Genomic DNA, 12398 nt, shown 5'->3' with positions numbered 1-12398 from the left:
AATTCCATCAGATTTGCATCATTACATTGCATTTTAACCTGCAGCGAGATGCTAACACTTTTTATTTGCTTTACTTTTCATGACATTCCTTGAGTTATCTAGTACTTTTCATTATGAAAAAGGGCTAGGGGTTTTAATCCTGACTATAGCAATAGAATGGGGGAGAAGAAGAAGTGAAGCAAATAGGGAAAGAGAAACCAAGTGCTGGCAGGTCACGTTTGCAAAATACTAAATATTTAGTACTTGAGCCAGTCTTCACATCAGATGCCTTTATGGATCTTTGGAGAACCCAGATGCATGGGTATTCCTGAGACCTACTGAATTAGGCCCTCAGGGGGGTGTGGCCTGGCACACTGTAGCTTGAGAACCTCCTCGGGCTTCTGGATGCAGGATAGAGGTCCAGTGTGGTAGTATCTTGTAAGAACCAAGCAGAGGCCCAGCTCAGGAGTCCAGTACCTGCTGACTCCTGATAAGACTGTCATGTGATGAGACCTAAGGTGTTTGCTCCACTAAAAGCAGGTAAGGTCCCTAACGTAGGGGGTCTCTTCTTCCTTCTCTTTCATGTTTCCTCACAGTTTCTGTTCCACATGTGCTCATGAGCAATCAATGTTGAACAACTTCTGGGTAACCTCTTTTCACCTCTGAGCATAGGTTCTTTTTAAAAATTTTTTTTAATGTTGTATTTATTTTTGAGACAGAGAGAGACAGAGCATGAGCAGGGTAGGGGCAGAGAGAGTGGGAGACACAGAATCCGAAGCAGGCTCCAGGCTCTGAGCTGTCAGCACAGAGCCCAACGCGGGACTTGAACTAACGGACCGTGAGATCACGACCTGAGCCGAAGTCGGACGCTTAACCGACTGAGCCACCCAGGCGCCACTGAGCATAGGTTCTTAAAGAGAGTTGCTTTGGGGAAATCCAGTGTAGACTGTAGTTGTTCTTTTCCTCTGTCCCTGGGCCGAACTTGTGTCCTTGCTGTGTGGTCACTGCAGGGCAGGAGGGTGGAGTGGGCCAGCTCTGGAAATAGCTAAGTTCTATCAGGTGCTATGAGCCCAAAGGGAAGATGTAGCTTGTGAGTCCAGTATGCAAGGTTCAACCACAGGACACAGGCCAGGCTTGTAACCCAGTGGCTGGGCATGGATGAGAATCACTGTAGGTATCCAGAAGCCACAAAAATGTAAGAACAGTCAGTGATTGAAGTCAGAACCTGCATGTAGCAAAACTGGCCATAAGTGACGCCGCGTCTGAGTCAGACCCGTGTATGTGTGTCTCCAGACCAGGATTCTCTCTTCCTTCCACTGCATATTGAAGCACATGTTCGGGTGTTAGGCTGGAGTGTGCTCTCATTTCCAGAGCTGGTGACAGAGAGCTGCTGGGTTCTGGCCAGTGCCTGCATTCTTCCATCAGTTCCACCAGTGAGTGTAGTAACACTATTGCTCAGTTTCTCCTTTAGGACACAACACTTAGTGCAAGAACCCCTGCAGAACAGAGAATTTCTCCCCCAGATTTTCCCTCGTGACCTAGCATTAACTAAAAAAACCTCTAAGGGGGCAAATGTGAGATTTCTGTTCCTGAAATAAATCCATATGGTCATATTGGGAACTGTGTAATAATAGGTTATGGTTCATAAAGCTTTCTCCCTTGACTTTATAGAGATCTGATTAAAGAGGTACTGGCAAGTCCTAAGGGAGGGAACATGTGGCGTGTAAAGACAGGTGTGTGTTCCCTTTGGAGGGTGTAAATAACATCCATGAGTCTGTCCACTCAGTAAAGATGAGCAGTGAGTAGGAGATAATCTTTGAGGATTCCTTGGCTAATAATGTGACCTCAAAATATGACTTTCTTGAGCTTATGGACTCTAATTTTTGTTGACTCTGAAAGTGACCGTAAAGTATTAGCATGTGAGAAAGTGGGCATGTCTGATGTGTCGACATGCCTCTCTCTTCACTCATAAATTAACAGTCAAGCTACTCATGTTTTTGAGGCTCTTTCTGTAAAAAGCACCATGTAAGATCTGGACTGAAACACTAAGGAGTTTATTACATGGTTGCTTAAAATCTTGCCATCCTAGTTGGGATGTAAGATATGCCCTAAAATGTGACAACAATATGAGGTAGAATATTCTTGTCAGTGGAATGTACAAGTCGTGAGTTTCCTGGGTGTTCCATGCAGAGGTGGGATCTCATCCATCCCTGAACAAGGAGAAAGCTTACCAGTTATTACTTCTGATTTGTCCTGATGACTGAAGATCTTTGCGCTCAAGATACAGTGTTACTCTGCACATTTATATTCTAAGATGAAATAACATGGTTTATAACTGAAAATAAGTTTCAGTAGAGAATAAAAAGGGCCAGTATTCTAAGAAGGATGATCAGATTAAACTCAGTTTTGGATTGGCATTGTGCTCTTGACTGTTCCTGTCCATTTTTATTGTGTAAATATTATAATAATGGTGTTCAGGTCAGCCAGCTGAGATGGAACTTCTCAGCTTTTGAAAACTGAAATAGTTGAAAATAAAATGAAATAGTTTGCATATCCTGAATAGAAAACTATTAAAATATATTAAGTATTACTTTACTTTTAATATATAATTTCCATCCTAATATTCAAGTTTTAAAAGATGTACCAGTGACACAGAGACATACATATGTGATCAGTTCCGTCATGCAAACCAGACACACACACATATATATATATATACACACACACATATATATGCATATATATATATATTTGGCAGGACAGAGGCTTTTATACTTTTTTTTATTAATTTACATTCAAGTTAGTTAGCATATAGTGCAACAATGATTTCAGGAGTAGATTCCTTAATGCCCCTTACCCATTTAGCCCATCCCCCCTCCTACAACCCCTTCAGTAACCCTGTTTGTTCTCCATATTTAAGAGTCTCTTCTGTTTTGTTCCCCTCCCTGCTTTTATATTATTTTTGCTTCTCTACCCTTATGTTCATCTGTTCTGTGTCTATAAGTCCTTGTATGAGTGAAGTCATATGATATTTGTCTTTCTCTGACTAAGTTCATTTAGCATAATACCCTCTAGTTCCATCCATGTAGTTGCAAATGGCAAGATTTCATTCTTTTTGATTGCCGAGTAATACTCCATTGTATATATGCCACATCTTCTTTATCCATTCATCCATCGATGGACATTTCGGCACTTTCCATACTTTGGCTATTGTTGCTAGTGCTGCTATAAACATGAGGGTGCATGTGTCCTTTCGAAACAGCACACCTTTATCCCTTGGATAAATGCCTAGTAGTCCAATTGCTGGGTCCTAGGGTAGTTCTATTTTTAACTTGTTGAGGAACCTCCATACTGTTTTCCAGAGTGGTTGCACCAGCTTGCATTCCCACCAGCAGTGCAAAAGAGATCCTCTTTCTCCACATCCTCGCCAGCATCTCTTGTCGCCAGCATCTCTTAGCCATTCTGACAGGTGTGAGGTGGTATCTCATTGTGGTTTTGATTTGTATTTCCCTGATGATGAGTGATGTGGAGCATTTTTTCATATGTCAGTTGGCCATCTGGATGTCTTCTTTGGAGAAGTGTCTATTCATGTCTTTTGCCCATTTCTTCACTGGATTACTTGTTTTTTGGGTGTTGAGTTCTTTATTGGGTTATTATTGAGTTGAGTTCTTTATTGGGTTATTGGGTTCTTTATTGGTTGAGTTATTATTGGGTGTTGAGTTTTTGGGTGTTGGTAAGTTCTTTATTGATTTTGGATACTAAGCCTTTATCTGATATTTTGTTTGCAATTATCTTCTCCCATTCCATCAGTTGCCTTTTACTTTTGTTGATTGTTTCCTTCTGTGTGAAGAAGCTTTTTATTCTGATGAGGTCCCAATAGTTCATTTTTGCTTTTGTTTCACTTGCCTCCGGAGACATGTTGAGTAAGAAGTTGCTGCAGCCAAGATCAAAGAGGTTTTTCCTGCTTTGTCCTCTATGATTTTGATGACTTCCTATCTTACATTTAGGTCTTTCATCCATTTTGAGTTTATTTTTGTGTATGGTGTAAAAAAAGTGGTCCAGGTTCATTTTTCTGCATGTCGCTGTCCAGTTTCCCCAGCACCATTTGCTGAAGAGACTGTCTTTATTCCATTGGATATTCTTTCCTTTGTCAAAGATAAGTTGGCCATACGTTTGTGGGTCCATTTCTGGGTTCTCTATTCTGTTCCATTGATTTGAGTGTCTGTTTTGGGGCCAATGTGTATATTTTTTAAAAAACATATGCTTATTTTATTTGCACACAAGGTTTTTGCATGTCTATAGGTCTATTTTGAATTTATTTTTGTATAAGACAAAGTGAAGTTCTTTATAATTTATGATTTATTTTACCATCTGGGGTAGGGAGTTTACAAGGATGTAAACACCTTCTGTTGTCAGAAAATGTAAAAACATTTTGTCTTCATTACTGGTGAAATGCGCCTATCTTGATTTGATTCACACTACAATATTTTTCTTTTGTTTTGAAGTTGGTTCCAAAACTTTTCTCTCATATCTCTCCCTGCCAGTCATCTAACCATCTGCTGTATCTTCCCAAAGCATTCCTCCTGACCTGTTGCCTATCACATATTCAAATATGCCAGCCAGGAATCAAAGTCCCCACCGTCTAGCCCTCTCTGCAGAGGCACATCCACACAGAGCTTCTTCCGTGCCTGCCAGGCTGGTCCACGCATAGACCATTCAGAGTCTTTATCCAAGTGTGAGGCCTCTGTGTCTCTTGTTCTCTGATCTTCCTTTGTAGGTCCATGCCCCCCCAAACCCTTTCCTTTCCTGAAGCTGTCCCACCCTGCACTCTGATCTGTGGACTTGGCAGCCTCTGTCTGCCCAGCTCATGCTGGTGGGAGTGAAGGTCGGGGACAGTGTAGGACTAGCAAGAAGACAGGTGCCACTCCCAGTGTAATCTGCCCATGAGCAAGTGGGACCTCCACCTGTACCTGTCCCTGCACTCTGGGGGCAAGTCTGACCGGAGGAGTACAGCTCCTGTCCTTGTGCTAAACCGCCCTTGTCCCACAAACCACACTTCCCCGTTGTCCTTAGTCACTGGCCCAGAAAGCTCTGATTTTTATGCCCAGCAGATGTTCCTGTCTCCCAGCCAGTGTTGGATAGCCAAGCAAATAGGCTAAATGCGTGCTTTAGGTCCCTGCAGGTCAGAGACAGTTACATATTTTAATATGATTGGTATTTCAGGACAAGATGAAAGTTGTCTTGGAAAAACTAAAACTCTCCTAGGCTTCTCAATGTGTTTTTTATAGTGTAGTATATAGTTGTAGTTTGAATTTTATATAGCAAGGGAATTGTTTCTCTTTTTCTTTCTTTCTTTCTTTCTTTCTTTCTTTCTTTCTTTCTTTCTTTCTTTCTGCTATTGTAACAAATTACAATAAACTTAGTGGTTTAAAACAACACAAATTTATTAAGTTCAGGAAGTCAAAAGTCTAAAATGGGTCAACAGGGCTATGTTCCTTCTGCAGGCTGTAGGGGAGAATCTGTTTCCTTGCCTTTTGTAGCTTCTAGAGGCCACCTGCATTTCTTAACTTGTGGACCCACATCACTGCAACCTGTTTCCATGGCCACATCTCCTTCCCTGGTCCTTTGGCATCCCTCCTGCAAGGACCTTTGTGATGACATTGGGCCCACCTGGATAATCCAGGATAACCTCTCCATCTTGAGATTCCCCACTTAATCACATCTGCACAATCCCTTTTGTCCTGTAACATACTGTATTCACACGTTCAGGGATTAGGGCATGGCTGTGTTTGGAAGCCACTGCCCACAGGTGCATCCCCTTTCCACTGCTGGGCTGATCTGGCCCTGGCCAGAGTGACTTCTCATGGCCAGCCCCCTCCTGTCATTCTCTTGTGATCTCTGCAGCACGCCCTGTGGCAAAACAAGGGATGCATCATCCTTAGCTCAACATATGGGTCCCTCCTTTCCCCAGCCAGCATACACAGCTGCTTGGCCGTAACCTCTGCTTCCTGAGAGTGCACTTTCTCCTCTGCCAGACCCACTTCTCCATCCCTCAGGGTCAGTGGGCCCAGCCTCCTCCTGCCTTCTGCCTGCTCATTAGTATTTTGTCACGTACCCAGCCTTCCTCCCTTGAGGTTTATGCCCTCTCCTCCCTACCGTTTCCACCCTTACTACTTCATTGGATTGTGCATGTGCATGCTTGTGTGTGTGTGTGTGTGTGTGTGTGTGTGTGTGTGCACTCACGTGCTGCGCTCCTGAGTCTTCCTCTTCTCCTGCCACAGTCTTGTTCTCATCCTTGCACATCCTTTGCCCACATGAGCACCTGGTACCTTGAGTCCCTCCCCCCGGGGCCTGACCCTCCTTTCCAGCACAGTCCACCACTGCACGCCACACTTGCATAGATCAGAACCAAACACCTTCTGCAGTGTGGACCTTTATTTTTATAAGTTTATTTATTTACTTTTGAGGAAGAGAAAGAGAGAGAGAGCGCACATGGGAGGGGCAGACAGAATCCCACGCAGGTTCCGAGCTGTCAGCACAGAACTCAACTTGAGGCTCGAACTCACAAACTGTGAGATCATGTCCTGAGCGAAATCAAGAGTTGGAGGCTTAACTGACTGAGCCACTCAGGTGCCCCTGCAGTGTGGACCTTTAAGTCCCACTTTGTGGTCCCGTCCACTGCCAGTGCAGCCTTTTCTTCCCCTTATTTTCACAATACCAGTTTTTCCTTTCATTGACACTTGTGGTTGTTGAATTTGTCCTTTTTCTTCCTTCTGGCTTCACACCTGCCCCTGGCCAGGCTAGGCCCCCTGTGTCCATCATTTCAGCCACTCTCTTGCCAGGATCTTCAACTGCCTTGTCCCCCTGTCATCCTCTCCCCATATGTGACCGCCCAAACCCCGGCTCTGGATGAATCATGTGTGCCTAACTTCTGCACCTAACTAAGCCACCAGGCACTGCTGGAGAAGAACCACAAAGCCTTGCAGATTGGTGGCACTGCAGACCTACAGTCTGCTGAGAGGGCAGTGCCTGGGCATCTCTCTGGGTCATCAGTCTGAGCGCCACCTGTTTCCTAGGAAAACTCTTCTCTCAGGCACCTGCCCTCCCTTCCTCCCTCCCAGCAGAAGGAGTCAGTCCCTTGATGGATGTGCTATGTCCTTCCTCCACTTCCTGCCACAAACTGTCACTCACACGTATTCATATGTCTTTCCCGAGTTGGACTGGAAGAAATCTTCCTGCTCCTCGTCCCTTTACCTATGCTCTGGAGCTTTCCAGTTTCTGCTTTTCCAGAGAGAATTCATCCACTACCCATCAGTCATCTCATGTCCTGCTTGTAAGTTGCCTTCCCTTCTGAATGTTTATATCTAGAACATAAGTATGCCTGTCTGTCCCATCTTTAGGAAAGCATGCTGTCCCTTGGTCCTGCCCTCCTCTCAATAGCTCATCTCCTTAGTCTGGTCTAGCTTCTTGAAATGTTCACCTGAATTTTCTCTTTTCTTCATTTTCTAAACTTTACCCACCCTCCAAGCACTGCATCCTGGCCCTTACTTCAACCACTGCCAAAACTGTGCCCGCAGATGATTTCATCCTTGACTTGACTTATACCTTGACTTACATCCTTGACTTACACCCCCTCTGCTCCAGGACTCTGTCCGTGGTCAGCTGCTGCTTTTGCTTGTTCCCAGCCACTCCTCACCAGGTGCTTCCAAAAGTCCTCCTCTTCTCCTGGGCTTCCATCTAGGGCCCCATTCTGCATGGCTCCCGGGGCATCTCATCCATCCCCGTAACTCGAGTTCTGCCTAGACCTCATGGAGGCCATAACCTCCCAGACCTTTCTCTTGGTCTTTTGGCCTCTTCCCCAGCGTGGCCCTCAGCAGGCTTACACTCAGTACATGAAGACCGATTCCTCTTCTCAGTCTACCTGTGTGAGTCTGCTTCATGGGCTCCTCATCCCTGGGAAGGGCCCTCTACTCTCATTGGCCTGTGGCCAGCTGCCATTCCTCCTCTCTCTGCTTGAGTATGTCTGGCAATCTAGTCTGCTCATGTTTTGCCCCTTCAGTTCCTTCTCTCGGCCCCTACCATTACTGCCTTCATTTGGGAGTAAGCCCTCCACTTCATTTTGATAGCAACTGTAACAGATTTGTTTTGCTGGAATGATTGTTGTAAATTGTGGTTCTGGCTGTCATTTGTGTACATAGCATGTCTGATGGCTTTTTATGTTGTTCTGTGTGATTGCACACAAGTGTGTTTTGTGTCTGGGTAGAACTGTAATCTCTTTGAAGACTGATGGGTTTCTTTCTTTTTTAAAAATTCCCTCTGCTTTGTGATTCTCTGGGAGAGGTGCACTTTTGAGCATCTTTAATTGGCTTGGTGCTTGGACATGTGCTTCCTCAATAAGGCCTTTAAATTTTTCTCCCCTCAATAGAAGAAGGACTCTGATGTGTTTCTCTGACTCTTAGTTGTTTTTTTTTTTTTAACGTTTATTTATTTTTGAGAGAGAGAGAGACAGAGCATGAACGGGGGAGGGGCAGAGAGAGAGGGAGACACAGAATCGGAAGCAGGCTCCAGGCTCTGAGCCATCAGCCCAGAGCCCGACGCGGGGCTCGAACTCACGGACCGTGAGATCATGACCTAAGCTGAAGTCGGACGCTCAACGGACTGAGCCACCCAGGCGCCCCTGACTCTTAGTTTTTTAACTGAAAGTGGAAGATACTTCTTAGGGACTTTGAGGAATTACATAAAATGTATATAAAGTGTTTAGCACAATATAGTGACTGATATATAGTTCACTTTATTAAATGCAAGAATTCATTTTCTAAATATCTATTTATTTATTTTGAGAGAGAAAGTGGAGGAAGGGCAGTGAGAGAGGGAGAAAGAGAATCTCAAGCAGCCTCTGCAATGTCAACAAAGAGCCTGATGTGGGGCTTGATCTCATAGACCACAAGATCATGGTCTGAGGCAAAATCAAGAGTTGGAGGCATAATTGACTGAGCCACCCAGGTGCCCAAATGTAAGAATTCTTAAAATTATACTTCTCAGATTCTAGTCCTTTGCTCTCCCCAGAACTTTCTCTCTGCCCTTCTTGACAGTATTTATTCAGAACACTAGCCAGGACCAAGTCTCTCGAGACTTCATCCTCACTGGGACTTGCCTCTCTTTGACCACAGTAATGCTCTTGGCTGCCCCCATCAAGCATGGCCTATCAACTGAGGTGTTCCATCTCAGTTCCCTGATCTTCTGTGCTTCAGGGTGAGTGTCAAGTCTGAAAACCACCCATCATTGGAGCTTCATCTGAAATCTTAGTGTTGGTAGATACTGCTATGCCACATCTTCTACTCTTGTTGTGATGCTGCTCCTTCCATCTTTATGAGGAAAACAGATATATTTCCTCATTTGCTCTCCTTTGTCTCCTAAAGCAAGGCAAAATCATCATGTGGATTTGGTGTTTCTACTTTTTCTCCCCCTGCTTCCTTTAGCAACATCTTTTTCTTGGACACTCCTTAAGACATTTTTGTATTATACCCTGTCCCTCTACATCTCTAAAATCTGTAGTAATCTGTTACGATTTTAGAAAGAAATACTTTGTGTCCTGATAAGGAAATTTCAGCCATCTGTAGGATGATGTGCTGTGGGGGGTTCTTTTGGAAAGAGCTGGGGGTATTTGGGGAACAAAGACACCTTCCCAATTTAACCTCCTAATGGCCCTAGACATGACAGCTTTATTTGAGCACACTGTTGTTCTCTCTCAACTTTCCTTATGAAGTCCAAGTGAAAGAATAGCTTACACACTCTCTCTAAATTTAACTTCTGTACTCAGACCTGAATTATATTTTTAAAAATCTATTTTTTAAATATGCCAGTACATTAAATAGAATCTGAAAAACCTGTGTCTGTGTTTTGTTTTTTATAAAGTCTGGATGTGTGTTTAGCTTTGCAGGTGCAGAAAAATGCTGCCATGAAAATTCGTATTTGTTATAACCCCCTGTAGAACAATTTCAGACAAGTAGGACTTTCTCAACCAAAACAGTTCAGTCAAATGTCAAGTTTTTGTGCTTTGAATGTGCTTCCAAATTACTTGCTAATCACTGAGAACCCTATTGTAGTTTTAATATAGATCCTTTTTAGATAATACTTTAAATATTAATCATTAGCCACATTGATGACCATGCATGGCTTTTTTGGTAGTTGTATAAACAAAAATGAAATACCTAATTATACAATGAATTCTCATGTGCTTAGAATCAGATTATAGTCTCTGTCTAGGTGCTCTGTCAAATACTTAAAGTGTGTGCTTGTTTGTTTTACTGTTTGTTTTTCTCTTCTGTATGTATTTTGCTGCCCCATTTTAAGATAACATCATTGATACTTAAGAGTTCTCCTAGGAATAAAGAAGATGTGAGATATATATATATACACACACACACACACACACACACAATGGAATACATACATATATGGATACATCCATACATACATCCATATATGTATGGAATATATATATACACACACACACACAATGGAATATTACCTGGCAATCAAAAAGAATGAAACCTTGCCATTTGCAACCACATGGATGGAACTAGAGTGTATTATGTTAAGTGAAATAAGTCAGTTACAGAAAGAAGAATATCATATGATTTCACTCATGTGGAACTTAAGAAACAAAACAGATGAACTTAGGGAAAGGGAAGGAAAAATAAGATAAAAACAGAGAGGGAGGCAAACCATAAGAGACTCTTAAATACAGAAAACAAACAGGGTTGCTGGCATGGTGTTGGGTGGGAGGATGGGCTAAATGGGTGATGGGCATTAAGGAGGGTGCTTGTGATGAGCATTGGGTGTTATATATAAGTGATGAATCACTAAATTCTATTCCTGAAATCATATCACACTATATGTCAACTAACTTGGATTTAAATTTTAAAAAATTAATTAAAAGAAAGAGTTCTAGGGAAAAACATGTTTTGAAAAAAACACTGTGTGTATTATATTCACACCTTTGGTTGGGGTTTAAATCACAAGGCATATTGAGGGCAGAGAAAGAAGTATATTTTAAAACTAGACTCCTTGCAAAGTGAAGTCATTTAAGCTGATTAATGGCTGGTACTCTGAAGAACGGAGAGAATTCTCATTCATGTTCATTTCTCATGTTCTCTAAAGCTGTAAGTTCTGGGGCAAAACTGAAGATCCATCCTGAACTTGTAGCTCAGGTATTTTTCCTATTCTTAGAATCCACTTCTCTGTAATGGTGGGATTCAAAATACCAGAGGCCTGGGAAATGGTTTAGCACATCTGAAGTAGTGAGGCTGGACAGTCTGATCAGGATTGCCTGTTCCTTCTTGGGGGGGGGTTCCTTCTTGGGCTTGGAGCCCCTGTACAGTCTGCTTATCTGCAGTTCCAGCTGGAAGCTGAATGTTGTGTTCAGAGATGTTCAGAGGAAGAGAAATTAAAAGAAGAAAATAGTGGTATTCAGAATCAAGAGTAGATAGTTTTCACAGCTCTTCTCTTTCAGTGAAAGCAAATTTATACTAGAAATATCTTTGTCTTTTTTCCCCAGAAGGGTTTAGTCATTTGGGGAAAAAATATGTGGTTTATTGTTGTAGACACTACACTCAGATATTTGTGGCATCTACTCAGTGATGGCCAGTGAATTATCAGACAACTTCAGAAGTTATTTTTAAAAGTTGTTTCTATGCAGTATTTTATTTTATACTGTGTGGGTTCTTTCTCTTTGTTCGTAAAGATTTTTGTTGGTATAAAGCTTCCTAAATCCAACAGTATGTCACCCACTCTGCTAAGTGTTTTCTTTTTGTTTCTGAGACTATAATTCAGTCAGTGGGTAGGTTAGGGTAACTGGATTTACACACACACACACACACACACACACACCAGCCAAATTTCTTACTACCAATAAGGTCAGTAGTTCTGGAGAAATGAGAATTTTTGCATCTGAGATTATAGTAAAATAGATTCACAAAAAAGCAGTAGGAATTATATCCACTAATTTATTAAAGAATACTTTTGTTGTATCATGAGTTCTGTGTTCTCTTTTTGTAGAATGCTTCTTGTTATAATCTTGGCAGCAGTTTGGGATACAGAATTAATCTATGAAAAATGTTCAAAATAACAAGGAAGTAGTCTCTAAAATGAGAGTTTAAAAATACACAATCAGCGATCCTTCACTGCCATCTTAACTGAAGCCTTGCAGCGAGTTATGTTTAATTATGTAGGTGATGATTTTTCCCCATTAGCCTAACAAATAGATGGCAAAAATAGGCATCAGTTGAAAAAGCAGGATTTGAAGTATGCCTTGTTGCCTGGCCTGTATATCCGTGATGAACAGCTGCGGTGAACTGCTTTGTCTGCTTAGCGAAGACTCCTAAATATGTTGTTTAGTCAGTGGATTGATTAATGAC

The 12398-nt window shown here is 42.3% G+C and overlaps 1 protein-coding gene across 3 annotated transcripts in view; it reads left to right on the top strand.

The window, feature by feature from the left end:
* Positions 1-12398, top strand: part of L3MBTL4 (L3MBTL histone methyl-lysine binding protein 4) — a 450611-nt gene that overhangs the window by 144402 nt on the left and 293811 nt on the right. The gene's annotated exons all lie outside the window — the stretch shown is intronic.

Source organism: Neofelis nebulosa, chromosome 11 (genome assembly GCF_028018385.1).
Source record: "Neofelis nebulosa isolate mNeoNeb1 chromosome 11, mNeoNeb1.pri, whole genome shotgun sequence".
NCBI classification, from domain to species: domain Eukaryota; kingdom Metazoa; phylum Chordata; class Mammalia; order Carnivora; family Felidae; genus Neofelis; species Neofelis nebulosa.
The sequence above is the reverse complement of the archived record's forward strand: the minus strand, read 5'-3'. Positions and strand labels throughout refer to the sequence as shown.